At 40.9% G+C, this 13,625-nt stretch overlaps 1 long non-coding RNA gene across 4 annotated transcripts in view; it reads right to left on the bottom strand.

Moving 5' to 3' along the window:
* The window catches only part of LOC141365378 (uncharacterized), a 98,108-nt gene that overhangs the window by 19,626 nt on the left and 64,857 nt on the right, over positions 1-13,625 (bottom strand). The window contains exon 4 of one of the 4 annotated variants that reach the window (XR_012370613.1): positions 10,069-13,261. The exons of the other annotated variants lie outside the window; for them this stretch is intronic. This is a non-coding gene — a long non-coding RNA (uncharacterized lncRNA). Of the gene's footprint in view, positions 1-10,068; positions 13,262-13,625 lie in introns of those variants that run through there. 4 annotated transcript variants of the gene reach the window in all.

The following is a 13,625-nucleotide window of genomic DNA, read 5'->3' as shown; positions in this document are numbered from 1 at the left end:
TAGCGGGGAAGGTAATGACTTGCAGGATGTGGTGTCGCGGCCCGGAGCCCATTGGTTCTCTTACACCTGTTGGGTTTCATCTAATTACTCAGCCAGAACATATGCAACCCGGTCGGCCGGTGTGGAATTGGAAGATGGCGCCGGCGGCGGAGCATGAAATATGGAGCAGATCATGTGTGGCCGGTAGACGCGATAGGGACCTTGTGCATCTGTTTTTACACTTGATGTGCTCAGAAAACCAAACCAATGCTTGACATCCTTCTCGCGACTAATTTCGCTGCCTAATTACGGTGAAGAGATGGTCCGTACACAAAACCGGCGGAAATCTGTGAAAGCAGTCTGTTGGGGTGACGGTAATTTAACAAGGTGGCATTAGCCTATTTCTGAAGCATTCATCATTTTATACCTTCAGTCAATTTAATTTTTTTTTAGTTCTCTTTGTTGTTCTGAGTGTTTATTTGCACGCATAAGAGGGATTTGACGCTTTGTATCCGAGCAAATAGAAGCGGAAAAGTGCTTCAGAGTGGAATTAATTAGCGTGCTCTTAAACATGAGCGTGTTTTTGTTTGTAGGTTGATGCCAAGCAGTGCAGTGAGGGGGTGGATCGCAGGCAGGTTAAAATTACTTGTTATACTAGAGATCATCATGATAGGATTCCAATTGGTCAACGCCGGCGACAAACAATCAACATGGCTCATCGGCAAAAACGCTTCATTCCCGGTATGACCGCTTGAATGCAGATGGATATGAGTGTTTGTGCATGTGAATGAGGAAAATCAAAACAGAGCAGGAGTTCAGCTTCATGCAAACAAAAAATATAAAGTCATTGTTTGTGGACAATAACGGTACATTATATTTCTTGATGAGACTTCTTTGTGATGGACTTGTTGTGGGCACAAGCAATAAAAGTAAAAGGAGTGGTGTGTCTGTGGAGAAATAGAGGATAAATGTCTGTTTTGGGCCTGATAAGATCCAGGTGAAGCAGGATGAATGTTTGGATAACGTATTGCTTAACATCTCATTTCTCAAGTGTGTGAGGTGAGAGATGTTATCACGGATTAACAAGGCGACAGAGCTTCCAACTCAAATGGGCACGGTCAAATCACAGACACAACCTTCTATAGGAGAAACCCAATGTCTATATCCGAGTGAAACAGCTTCTGAAATGAAAAATCCCTACTGAAAAATCCAGCTAAGACCAGCATAAGCTGGTGAGCTGGTTTTAGCTGGTCCCCAGCTTGGTTTTAGCTGGTTTTGCTGGTGTAGGAAGCTGGTTTTGCTGGTGTAGCAAGCTGGTCTAGGTGTGTTTTGGTCAAATTTTAAGCTGGTCTAGCTGGACTTAGCTGGTCATGCTGGAATACCAGCTGGCCCACCAGCATGACCAGCTTTGTCAGGCTGGGAGGACCAGCATAAACCACCTTAAACCAGCTACAACCAGCTAAAACCAGCTACCAGCTTATGCTGGTTTTAGCTGGATTTTTCAGTAGGGATGGTAGGGCTTGACTTGAATTCGTCCATCGAGAATTGATTGGATTGTTGGAAGTAGGGTCATGTTGTTATTTGCTAATCGCTGCTTTCTTTTCCCAGACCCCGGCCACTTGCCATACCATATGACCAGAAGTAAAGTGAGATAATTTCGAGGAAGACAGAAGATATTGTGTTTTTGATTAAAGATTATTGGGGGACATGAATTTTTTTAAAAGTAATGAAGCTCTCAGATAAGTAATTTGTGAAAAAATACCCCAATATTTCAAAACAAATGACTGTTTTTCATTTCAATTTCATTGCAACTTTAAGTGTCCTTAACATGTAAGCATGGACATTTAGTTTGGATAAAGTTTTTTTTTCATTTTTTTTCTGAAATTTGCAGTGTTTTATCATAATGACCCCTTTACAATTGCCCATTAGAGATAAGGACAGCAAGACAAAATGGCGCCTGCATTACAGGGTCCTGATGTTCACTGTTGTGTTGGTTTCTCAGTGACACACCCGCTCATTTCCAGCGGTGCCGCTAAGCTCTCACGCCCTGAAGTGGAGGCACTTGAAACATTGAGAGTGACAGAAACTTAACATAAGCTAGGAGGACTCCATCACCAAGCCCTGACAACAGCCTCCCTCCTACTTTCTCTCCCACATACGCCTTACCCCGGTGTCCCTCCACTGTTCTCCCGGGTCACAGGCCGCCCTGCGTGGGAGCGCACTGCTACAGTCACAGGTAGAGATTAGAGGGGCGATAGTCCATGATCCCTTCCCTAAAAAGCAGTAGGATAAAAGAATGAAAGGTGGGATACGCGGGGGGCTCTTGTCCTCTCTGCGGCGAGCCGTAATTGTTCCGCTCCGTTCCCAGTCACAGGTGCCACCCAGCAGTACCGCGACCATGTAATCCCCCAAATCCAGCCTCTTCCGACGAGTGCTAACCAGGAATGTTCTAGCGGGGTCAATGGATTAGATGGAATTCACGGACATGGCTCGGCTTGAGAGGCGGAATTAGAGGAAAAAAATGACGGACACGGAGGGAAAGAAAGGCGTTATATTAAAATGAGCTTACCAGGTGGTCCCCCAAAAAGTGGACACAGTGTGTCGAGTAATCTGAAAAGCCCCCGGCTTCTCTCGTTGCTCATTGGCTCTCGCTATAAAAAGCGAGAGAACAAGTGGGGGGCGACAGGGGGTTCTGGAGGTGGGCTTCGGAGGTCGCACCGATGTGCTCTATTGAGGTCTCAGTGAAATGTCTGTTAGGCTTGGTTTACCACAATCAGAGCAGTGATTAGATTCTTTTGATGATAGGTTTAGTTTTCTGGCCGTTCTGGAGAAAGAGGAGAAGAGTAAAGGCCTGGGGGAGGTGCGGGTGGGATGCGCAGAAGGAACCGGGAGGGGTACGGGGACGGCATATTAATGTCCCGCACCAGGAGGGACCTCCTACGTAATTTCCCAGCGGGTCGAAGGGGTCAGGTTTGTATTTAGTTAGTGGTAATGATCTCGTTAGGGATCTGAATGGACCACCGTCTAAGCCTTTTCAGGCCAGCGAGCGTGCCTGTCCTCTCCCCTTCCCCCCGCCGCCGTTGTGTGGGCTTCCGCAGCCCCTGAACTGTGATTAATAGACTTCCAGGGCTTAATAACTTGCAAAACAGCATTAAACAAGAGACGGGCCGGGACAATCGGCCCAGGGGAGCCCGGGAAGGCCGCGGAGGGGGTGGGCCGTAAACTGGGACGGCAACAATCGCCAATGCCTGGAATTAACTAAGACGGCACAATGCTACAGCTGGCCGTTGGCGAGGTGCCGGGGAGGGGGCAAGGAGAAAACTCCATTGCGGCTTCCAGGTGGCCTGAGCCCAGCCCAGACTGAATCTTTTCAGTTTTGTAAGTGTTAAAAGATAGAGAAAGAGGGCCAGGGGGCGGGTTGGGTGTGTGTGTGTATGTGTGTGTTGTGGGACGGACAGTGAGAGGAAGCCATTGAGCAGGGACAAGAAAGAGTGTAAAGAGCAGAGAAAGTGATAAGCAGATAATAGGCAGCACATTCAATAGAACAAGTAATCCTTGACATGTCAAAGCCCAAATATGAGCGTGCTTTGTTTTTGCAATTCGCTTCGCCCGCAACACTAAAGTGGGAAAAATGGGCACGGTGACCCATACATACACAAACACACACAAACAACTTCACGTCGCACCCCCGCCCCCTGCCGTCCCGCATATCTTCCAGTCTTTGCGCTCTCTGTTCCCACCCTTGTGCTCTCTTGTCTAAATACAAATGCGCTCAGCATGGCGGCTTGTTCAATCCGCCCTCTCTTCATGTAATGTAGCGCTTCTTTTCTTTTGGCCGTGGGTGTGCATTTTATGCCAGTATATCTCTGCTTTGTGACAAAGTTTTGGTGTACCTGGAAAGAAGCACTTTTGATGAAGAAAGGCTACAAGATGACTTTAATGATGTGTCAAATTCACAGGTCTTTAATTGCTTGCTCGACAAATGAATGTAGGGTTCACTTAAGTGCTTGTGCGATTCAGTGGAGTTTTACAATTACAAAAAACAACAATATCGAAGAAATAGTTTTTGCATTTTCTAAAGATAGTAAGTCCATAAATCGAACCTGTCTTCTTTATATGCATACGCACATGCACCTATAGGAGCCGTGTTTGCATTGGTTTGATGGATGCGTCTCTTTGTGTAAAGGCACCGATTGTGTTCCATACTGAAAACATGTGGCCCGTGTGAGCTGTGACACAGAGATGGGTGGCTGTGCGGCATTCGTCTCACAGAGAAGCTTATAATCAGAGCATCAATTAAACAGCTCTGCTTAATGGCCATTGGCAGGAAACACATCAATCGTGCAGCATGCGCTCAATTATCACCAATCATGAGACAATTCTGAAGGTATCTGCTTAGAATAAGAACAGGTCGCTTTTCCCCTGACAATCTGTCATCTGCCGCCATTTTTTCAAAAACAAAGCCCACAGCTGGGAATTGTAGTGTTGCAAACACGACAATATGGACACACAAACTTTTACATTTGGGTTTATTTATTTAGCAGATGCTTTCATCCAGAGCGACATTTAACATTTTAACATAATCATTTTAACATAGGAAAGCCAAACAAAGAAGAGTTTATTTATTTTTTGACAGTTAGGATATAGTCAGGTAAATGCAGAACAGGTGTTTTTTTTTTTTGAAGGTTGTGGAGGACTTCAAGTTTAGTAGTCTGGTAGTTGATTTCACCAGAGAGGACCAGAATGGAGAAAAGTTTTTGTGAGTGATTTTGTGCCTCGTTGTGATGGAGAGATTTTCTCTCAAAAATTCTCATAGTATAACATGGATTGAGTGCATGCTGTTATTGAAGCAAACTAGATACAAAGAAACTTTTTACTTAAATTGTTAAACTGATAAAAACAAAATAATGTATTAAACAAGTCTTTTAAGAGGAGGAGCTTATTGCATATTATACCACGGGTCTGTTGAATGCTTTATTCTGATTGGCTGAGAAATGTTCAATGGGTATGCATTATTTTTCAATAAACGCACACCTGACCTGTCATATGTCTTAAAATAAGAGCAATGTTTGTGGTAACCGTGGTATAAAATGAAAAATTGACTCCGGTCCCTTGAATTATGTAAGGAATAATTGATGACGGGCCATTAAATTATTCGAAAATAATGCACATCCAGGGTGGTAATGCAGCACGACGCAAAGCGGAGTACCACCACGGCTGTGCATTATTTCCCTTTGGTTACCACAAACATTGCTCTGGTGCCTATTTTTAAGACATTTGACAAGTTAGGTGTGCGGTTATCAGAAATTAATGCATACCCACAGAACATTACTCAGTCAATCAGAATTCTGCATTGAACTGCCCCGTGGTATAATTGAAAATAATGCACACTTTGCGTCGTGCCGCATTACCACCCTGGATGTGCATTATTTTCGAAAAATCCAACCGCCCGTCATCAATTATTCCTTATGTAATGTTGTAATTATATGCAAATCTAAGTCATGTGATCTCTGCTCAGATGCTGTAGGACAGTAGACATGTCATTTACAAAAGTAAAACTCTTCAATCCACCAGTTACATGCAAAGCTGCATGTAATTTAAAGCCCCGTGCTAATCTGTTTATCCAGCACTAACTGAAAACCATTGAAAGTGCATTACTAGAAATATTGAACCCTCCACGCAGAATAGGCCGGAAAGCGAAACAAGAGCGAGAGTGTTTGTGTTGATGTATCATCTGCAGAACTACTTCAAACATGTCTTTGTAGTTCAGCACTTTTCCTCTCTTGCGTCATCTCGGTCATCCTCGTTCCCTCTTTTTCTCCCCATCCCAAAAAACCTTTTTTGTGTCGTCTTTGTCTCTCTGGCTCTCTTTTTTGACCTCTCGGTTCCCTCTTCCCACCCTTTCTCTCTGCTACTCCCAGCTGTCGCTGGCTCAGGCTCTATCGTAGCGTGGGGGTCTGGGAGGGCCGGTACGGGTGGGCTTCTCTGCAGAGCTAAGCCTCTGACTCTGTGCTTAGCCCTGCCATGAATAATGGATTGAGAAAATACATTTATCTTTTAATAGCCATGGCCTCCCCCCACAGCCCCCTCCGTCTACACCCACTCTGGTTGGCTGACACTGAAGGCTAAGGTTCACACTTGTCAATTGTCTCCTGTCTGTTTAAAGCAGTCGCTTCTTAGTGTCCTAGAGAAGTTTGATCAGGCTTGATTTGATCTGTCAGCGATATTTCTTCTTCTGGAATTAATATTAAAGATTTTTATGGAAAAGTTTTGCTATAGAGATGTATATTTTTCTTTCACGTATACAAAAAGTAAATAAAATTATTTTGCTACACAATATTAAAGTACAATGTGATAAAGGAAACAGAGACTGTACATGCCTACATTTTGTGTTTTAGGATTGTTTATTTTCATCATGAGATTACAGAAGGAGAGCAATGTGAAAGAGAGCGAGAGTATTTGTACAGCCAAATGAAGTATTTGCAACACAAATGAATGAGATCTTCTTCAGCAGATCATTCCTCCTCACTCTTAATAAAGTGCTTTTGAGTTTCATCTCATCCAGCCTCTCAGACCCTCCGTCTAATACACCAATAATTCGCTTTACTCTGTGTGACCGCAGGGCCGAGTGCACGAATATATCTTTTCTTTCATCTTCTCATCTCACTCAAAAAAATGAACTTTCACTTTTGCCAATTTTACTTAATCCTTTCATGTTGTAATTACTTAAAAAATCTATGTAATAATGTGAACTTAATTTAATCTAGTTCATTCAAAAAAGTGTGTCTTGTCAGCTTTACTTAAAAAATATTTGTTCAGCCAACATAACATTGTTGTATAAAAGTAAAAGATGAATAAAACCAATACAGACGTGCATCTCATTGGCTGAGGATTTTGCAGTGTATTATGGGTAATTGTTGTTCTGGCAGAATTGTTGTACCCTCCTGCAGAAGTGTCGCACCATTAGATAGGTCCGCGAGTAATAAATGACCAAGTATAAGTAAATTAACTTAGTCTAATATATTCTAGAACAAAACAAACAAACAAACAAACAAACAAACGATTCGAAATGTATTTCAAATACATTTTTGCATTTAAAATATGTTTGTTATATTTTTGATAAACTGTAATTAACCCTTAAACAGGCAGCGTGCACCACGGGATATGCTCTCTTCAGTGTCTTGTTTGGGGCATAAAAAAGATTTTTCAATCAAATCCTTATATCAGTTATCAAACCTTGGTCTGTCTTGAATATGTGGGTATCATTATATGCTTCAAGTTTTTTTAATCGATTGGTCAGCCTGACTTAAATCCAACATGGCCACCGGTTTTGCAGGACAGTCAGATTTTGTGGTAAGTGAGTGAAAATTTATCTTACTTTTCTTCTTAATTTTTTTTTTAATACTGCTAATATTAATTGTGAACATTGTCTTAAGGTGCTAAAAAGAAAATTCGGTTATATGTTGTTTATATTGTTATTTAGCACATTTTAAAATATATATATCCCCTGAGATACATTGCCTGATTAGGGTATAAAAAGGTCTATATGATGAGTTGTATGGAGCAGCTGCACTTTGATTGATTGAGTGTTTTGAACTATATTCTAATTAAAGGGATGGAGTTAATAAAATTGTTTTTGTTGACTCTACTCTACAAACTTCTTTTGTAAAATAAACTAAATTAGTGTTTGTTGAGATTACTTAAACAAATTGTGGGGAACCTTTTGATATATTATTAATTAAACCCAACATTTCATTTTTTTTTTTTGAGTGTATATACAGTAATATCAGATTACTTGAAAGAGCAACATCGCACCTCAAAACCCTCAGTGTTTTACAGATTATAACTGAACTCCAATACCCATAAAACTTTCAGTGCTTTTACACTTCTAAATGAATCGCAAAATAATTATTTTTTCACAAGTTTGACAAAATGTTTACATTTATAATGATTCTATTTTGAAACAATTAACACAGTGTGATGCAAAAATACCCAGCGTGTGTGAAAATTATTGCTATTTGTTATTGTATAATGTTGTTTCTCTAAATTCATATTATTTGTTCCTTCGATTGATCGACAGCAATTATGATCACAACAGGATCAGGAGAGGATCCCAAAACATGTCCGGCTACCGTTTGCCATGTCTCTAATATGATATTAAAGACGATGAGCGCTGCATTTAAATCATTTTCGTTTATTTTTCTTCAAAAACCTGCATGAGACTATGTTTGTTTTTGTGAGATCTATAGTTAAATGCAAATGTTCAATGGTGTTATTAGCATTGCATAAATTACACAGAAAAACATATTGCAAAACAACAACATATTCCACAAATCAGCACCGATACTCGTTTTTAGGTATAAAAAGTAATTCGACTTTGAAGTGGTCAGAATACTCTCATCGTCCTTAAACTAACCCCCTTCACCAGACTCAAGCCCACCTAACTCAATGTTTCCCTCATATTACCCCACGCGTTGGTTGTGCCCGTCCCTGCAGCAGGAGCGTTACATTGGCCCGGAGCTCCTCAGCACCGTGTCCTGAGTTCGAAGAGCAAAGAGCGACACAGAGAGGAGACTGAAAGCCTCATTTATCATCACTTGTGTGGGCAGCGTTGCCAAGGCAACACTCAGGCTGGCAAATGCCACTGCGTAGAATACTAATGAGGCACTTGGCAGGGCTGCTGGCGAGGCTGCATGGAGGACACTGCTGTCGCTCTGCTCCAGAAACCCTCAGAGCTGAGGTAAACAGTCAAAAGGGAAATCAATTAAGGGCCTTCCACAGGGCTTTGGCAAGGGTGCTAATCTGCAAAGCCACGTTTAAAATAATGCTCCAGTCTGCCCGCAGTACCCTCCAACTTCTGGCTCGAATAAACTGGAGAAAAAAATCCAAACAAAAACATGAACGAGGACGCTTAACTCCGCTGAGTTTTAGCATCATGTCACTTTTTATTACACTGTATAATATTAGGACAGCATATTCTGAAAGTTTGGGAAAAGCTACTTTGCTTACTTAAATGAGTGGATTATGCAATTCTCAGAATAATGGCCTTTCAAAATATATTATTAGTAGTGCTGGGCAAAGATTAATCGTGATTAATCGCATACAAAATAAAAGTCATTTTTGGCATAATATATGTATAGAACGTTTCATTGGACGCACGTGCGGTGAGGCGATTTGCATCTGGTCCGACATTTACTTCCTGCTTCAGTTTTTTAATTGTCTGAATATTTGCTAAACTGAACAAATACCTCGTCATGTTTTGGTTTCCTAGGTAACCTACGTGTTGTTTTTTTGCTTGTTATATAAATAAACTACGTTTAAAGTAATTTGTTGTATTTATTTTTAGCTGAGTTTACCGGAAGTTACGTGTAGACCACGGACGCTGCTTGTTTATGTTGTTACTGCTGAAAGCGTCTAAATATAAATACACACACATTCATGTATGTATTTAAGAAACATTTACATGTGTGTATATATTTATTTATACTTTTAAATATTCTATATTATATATAAATAAAATTCTGAAATAAATATATGTATGTGTGTGTGTGTGTGGTTAAATATACATAATAATTATACACAGCACAAACTCATATTATGCCAAAAATCACTTTTATTTTGTATGCGATTAATTGCGATTAATCTTTGCCCAGCACTAAAATCTCTCTCTCTCTCTCTCTCTCTCTCTCTCTCTCTCTCTCTCTCTCTCTCTCTATATATATATATATATATATATATATATATATACACACTAAAATTTTCTTTATTTGTATTTTAGAAAAATCAGGCTGCAGTTATTATTATGAATATTTGAATATGAATATCAAGCATAACAAAAGCTCTTAGGTCTGTTTGCTTTACTTTTTATATTTTGCATTAATAAAATAATTGTTAATGCTGTCACCAATTGATGTTTACAATATATTTTTATAAACCTAATTATTATGATTAAATCATTTTTAATAATTTGCATGATGCAATAATTAATTTTTTTTATATTTGACTAGCAAGCTGCTAAAGCTAAAAATATATATTTTTTAACTTATTTTGTTAAGTTTAAGTAATGTTAAAACATATGTTGTCATGCATATCATTTTATTTCAGTGTTCTCTTGACATTCATAGGAATTTGACTCAATACATTCAAGCTAATAAATCTTCCGTAAAAAGCCAAACATAGCAAAGCATCAAACAAACCCCCAATAAAGTCTGTAAATACCTCGCTAGACATGACCCACGATGCCTCACAGAGGCGAATTTACATAAAACCTATAGCCTTAACAAGGCCACCAATTTCCACCTGACAGATCCGTGTGTATTCTCTGTCTTTCCACAGGAAACGGTGCAGGGGATAAATTAAGCGGGTGCATGTCTTTTCTCTGCTCGCCGAGCTCCTTTATTGATTCAGGCACTTTGATCGAGCAGGTCCTAATCAATTCTTCAGCGCTGAGACGTGTGCGAAATCATTTCCCCGACAAACCCCTTCAAATGACTTGTCATTAATTCGCCTCTTTACCGGCACTTGTTTGCTCAGAAAACGAGATGCGTTTGGCTTTCTCTGTCTATTAGCAGGGGTTGTGCTCTTTGGGGGATTTTCATGGGCTGCTAAGCGTCAGGGAGGGCATAGGCAAGGATTGGATACACCATGTTTGCTCATCCTCACCGAGTCACTTATTAGCGCTAATTGGGTGGGACAGTTCAAACAAGCACAGCATAGAGCGGTGTCACGTAAGCGTGACATGGGAGACGGCGGTCGTGACGATATGATACGAGGTGGGGGTTATGCCGCCCAATCCCCAAGCTTGGTTTTACCGAGGTGCGTTGGTCTTTTCTCACGCTCCTGCCATTTGAGGTCACATGTGTCCTGAGGTAAGGCCGGGGACGAGCATGTGGTTGCAAACATCCAGTGATGACGAAAGTATGTGCGTCTTTCCAATGGCAATTCATACGACCACATTTTCGTATGATTTGCTTTGGCCTCTGTAATGTTGGGGTTAAGGGCGGGGTTTCGTTAACTCATAAAATACGTATGTATTCTCGTGAGATCAGGCCACTCTATTGGTTCACTCGTGATTCTCGTTCCATCTTTGCATAACAACACCCGGTGCACGGTCCAACAACCATGTGACGTTACATGCAGCCCCCTGGCCCCTGGGAACCCTACGCTAATAAAAAATCACACCATCTCACTGTCAACACCAAGGCCCTTTCCCCCACAAGCACCCTATCGTACTGTTTAGGATGCGTTTTGGCTAAAAGATGCTAATTTTCAGGGATTATTTACCTCCATAATAGCTGCAATTATATTCCATGCTAACCGATTTAAAGTATAAGCACCAATTAGTAACTGGTCATTATCTTGAGCATTTGAAACTCGCAGTGAAGTAATAAGCTGACATTTTCTAGCCTGTGCTGTGGAATTGCTGTAGTGCCTCTATAATTAGAGCCTGTTTACCTTCAGTCTGCAAAAGATGATATAAATTCACAGCTCGGTTCTGCCTGACGCCCAGAGCAAAACTCTACTGAAATCACGGAGGAAATAGGAGATCTTGTTCAACAAGGTAAAGTGGAGTCTAAATCATTTTAATGGATTGTTGCATTCTGTTCTTTCAAAGTAGGGTAATTACGTTACTAATACGTAGCATACAGTAGATAAAAAACGACAATTTATCAGACAATTACAGTATTTATAAACCTTTAAGAGTTTGGAGCATTATTTAGCGTATACGTTTTGGTTTGTTGTTTTAGTTTCATTAAAAACGAGTCGTCTAATAAACCGTCGTAAACCCAACTAGCCTTGGTAACTATTCTGTGTTTTACTGCGGTCTACAATGCACGCTGCAACGCTGGGGCGGAGAGCCTCCATCTCCCAATAAATCAAGACAATGCATTGGGTCTGGCTAATGGATGTTTAACAAAACCCCCTCATTTCAAACAGTTTGACCCCACGTCCCAAAACACAATGTGAAAACTCCCCCTGGATTACCACTGACCCCCGGGGCACGCAGGCCACACAGGCTCTATTAGAAGCTACCATTGCCGTCTTGGAGCGTTGGCCCTGGCAGGACGTGTGAAGAGAATAGGGACGGCGTATGTGTCAGGGACATTTGTATGCATGTGTGTGTGTGTGTGTTAGTGCTTTACATGATGGTGGGTTGAACCAGGTCACCGTAGGGACTTCTTAATGGATCGTCATTGACACCCACTAAAGCTGCGCTGTGTCTGGGCCATTTTTAATTAGTCTTTGTGTTTCTGGTGCTGCTTTGCACACAGGTAGCCGGCAGGAATGAATATACAGAGTTATTTCAATCTTTACATTTTTATCAGTATGTGTGTTCCCTGGGGATCAAGCCTTTTTTGCATTTTTACATTGCTAACGCAATACTGAGATACAGGGACACTTACAGTGCATCCCTGTCTTTGGGATGTGCAATGCTTTTTAACGCCTAGGCACGCCCGTTCATGTAGCGCAAACTCACCCTTGAGATGAAATTGCCTTTCATATTACAAGATCAAAACAATTATTTCTCTTAAAAACAAGTCTACTCGGGTAGAAGTGGCTCCATTGAGAATGTGAATACATCCATCAAAGAGGAGGGAAAAGGAGGAACTAGTTTTCATAAGCCAAAACGTGCGGATTGAGGTGGGAGCAGTCAGACAGTAATGCTGAAATTATTTTCTTGGTAACTGACCTTGATCTGACAATCAGACGGGTCAAAGCTCTCAATCGTCATTGTGGGACCCGACAGAATGCTAATGAATTGTCGCGTCGCACGTTAAAACAAGGCTTTTCAGCGGTGCTGTCAAAAAACGTTTCGGCACGTTAAGTATCTTTGGCTGAAAGATGAGAGAGATCTGGTTGTAAAACCTGGTAGAACAACGGCGAGGGAAGAAATGGGCCTGGAGCCATTCCGCTCTATTCCAGCAGGGTGGGTATTTTCCTTCTTTCTCTCTCTCTCTCTCCGCCATGACGATACGAGAATGAAAGAAGTGGTAAATGAAAATTTCTCTCAAATGAGAACTGTGTGACATTGTGCTGGTTTGGAGAGCACAATGGGTCCTTTCAGGGCCGGGCAGGAGCCAAGCCGTTTCCGCTGGCCCGGACGTGTTTGAGTATTTATCTGTGGTTTTGTTTTGTGGACAGCTGCAGGCCTTGTTTGTCTTGGCCTGTTTTTGATCGCTTAGCACGCTTGAAGAGGCCACGAGTCACAATTGTTTCAAAACAGAGTCTGGCATTGTAAATGCTGGGACTGTTGTAGTGCCTGCCGTCTCCAAAACCCAAACTGAAAGTATAAAGAAACAGATTTTATAGAGATTAGTCTGGTAAGGACAAAAAAGCGTTCAGTAGAGTAAAGCGCATATACAGTTAAATATAATTTTATAATGTACAATATATATAATTTCAGTAGTTCCTAAATATTTTATATTAATATGTTTTGAGTGACTTACAGTGTATTATAAAGTAATTTTTATCAGTATGTGTCTTCACTGGGTTCAAACCCATTTGTCCTGCAAGCAAAATACTCTACCATTGAGCTATAATACTTTAATAAAATACATAAATAGACATACATCTTAAAAACAGATTTAAATAATAATATGGATATGTTTATTTGTATGCAAATGTATTTTTGTCTTAGTGAGGTA

Source organism: Misgurnus anguillicaudatus, chromosome 7 (assembly GCF_027580225.2).
Source record: "Misgurnus anguillicaudatus chromosome 7, ASM2758022v2, whole genome shotgun sequence".
Taxonomy (NCBI): domain Eukaryota; kingdom Metazoa; phylum Chordata; class Actinopteri; order Cypriniformes; family Cobitidae; genus Misgurnus; species Misgurnus anguillicaudatus.
The sequence above is the reverse complement of the archived record's forward strand: the minus strand, read 5'-3'. Positions and strand labels throughout refer to the sequence as shown.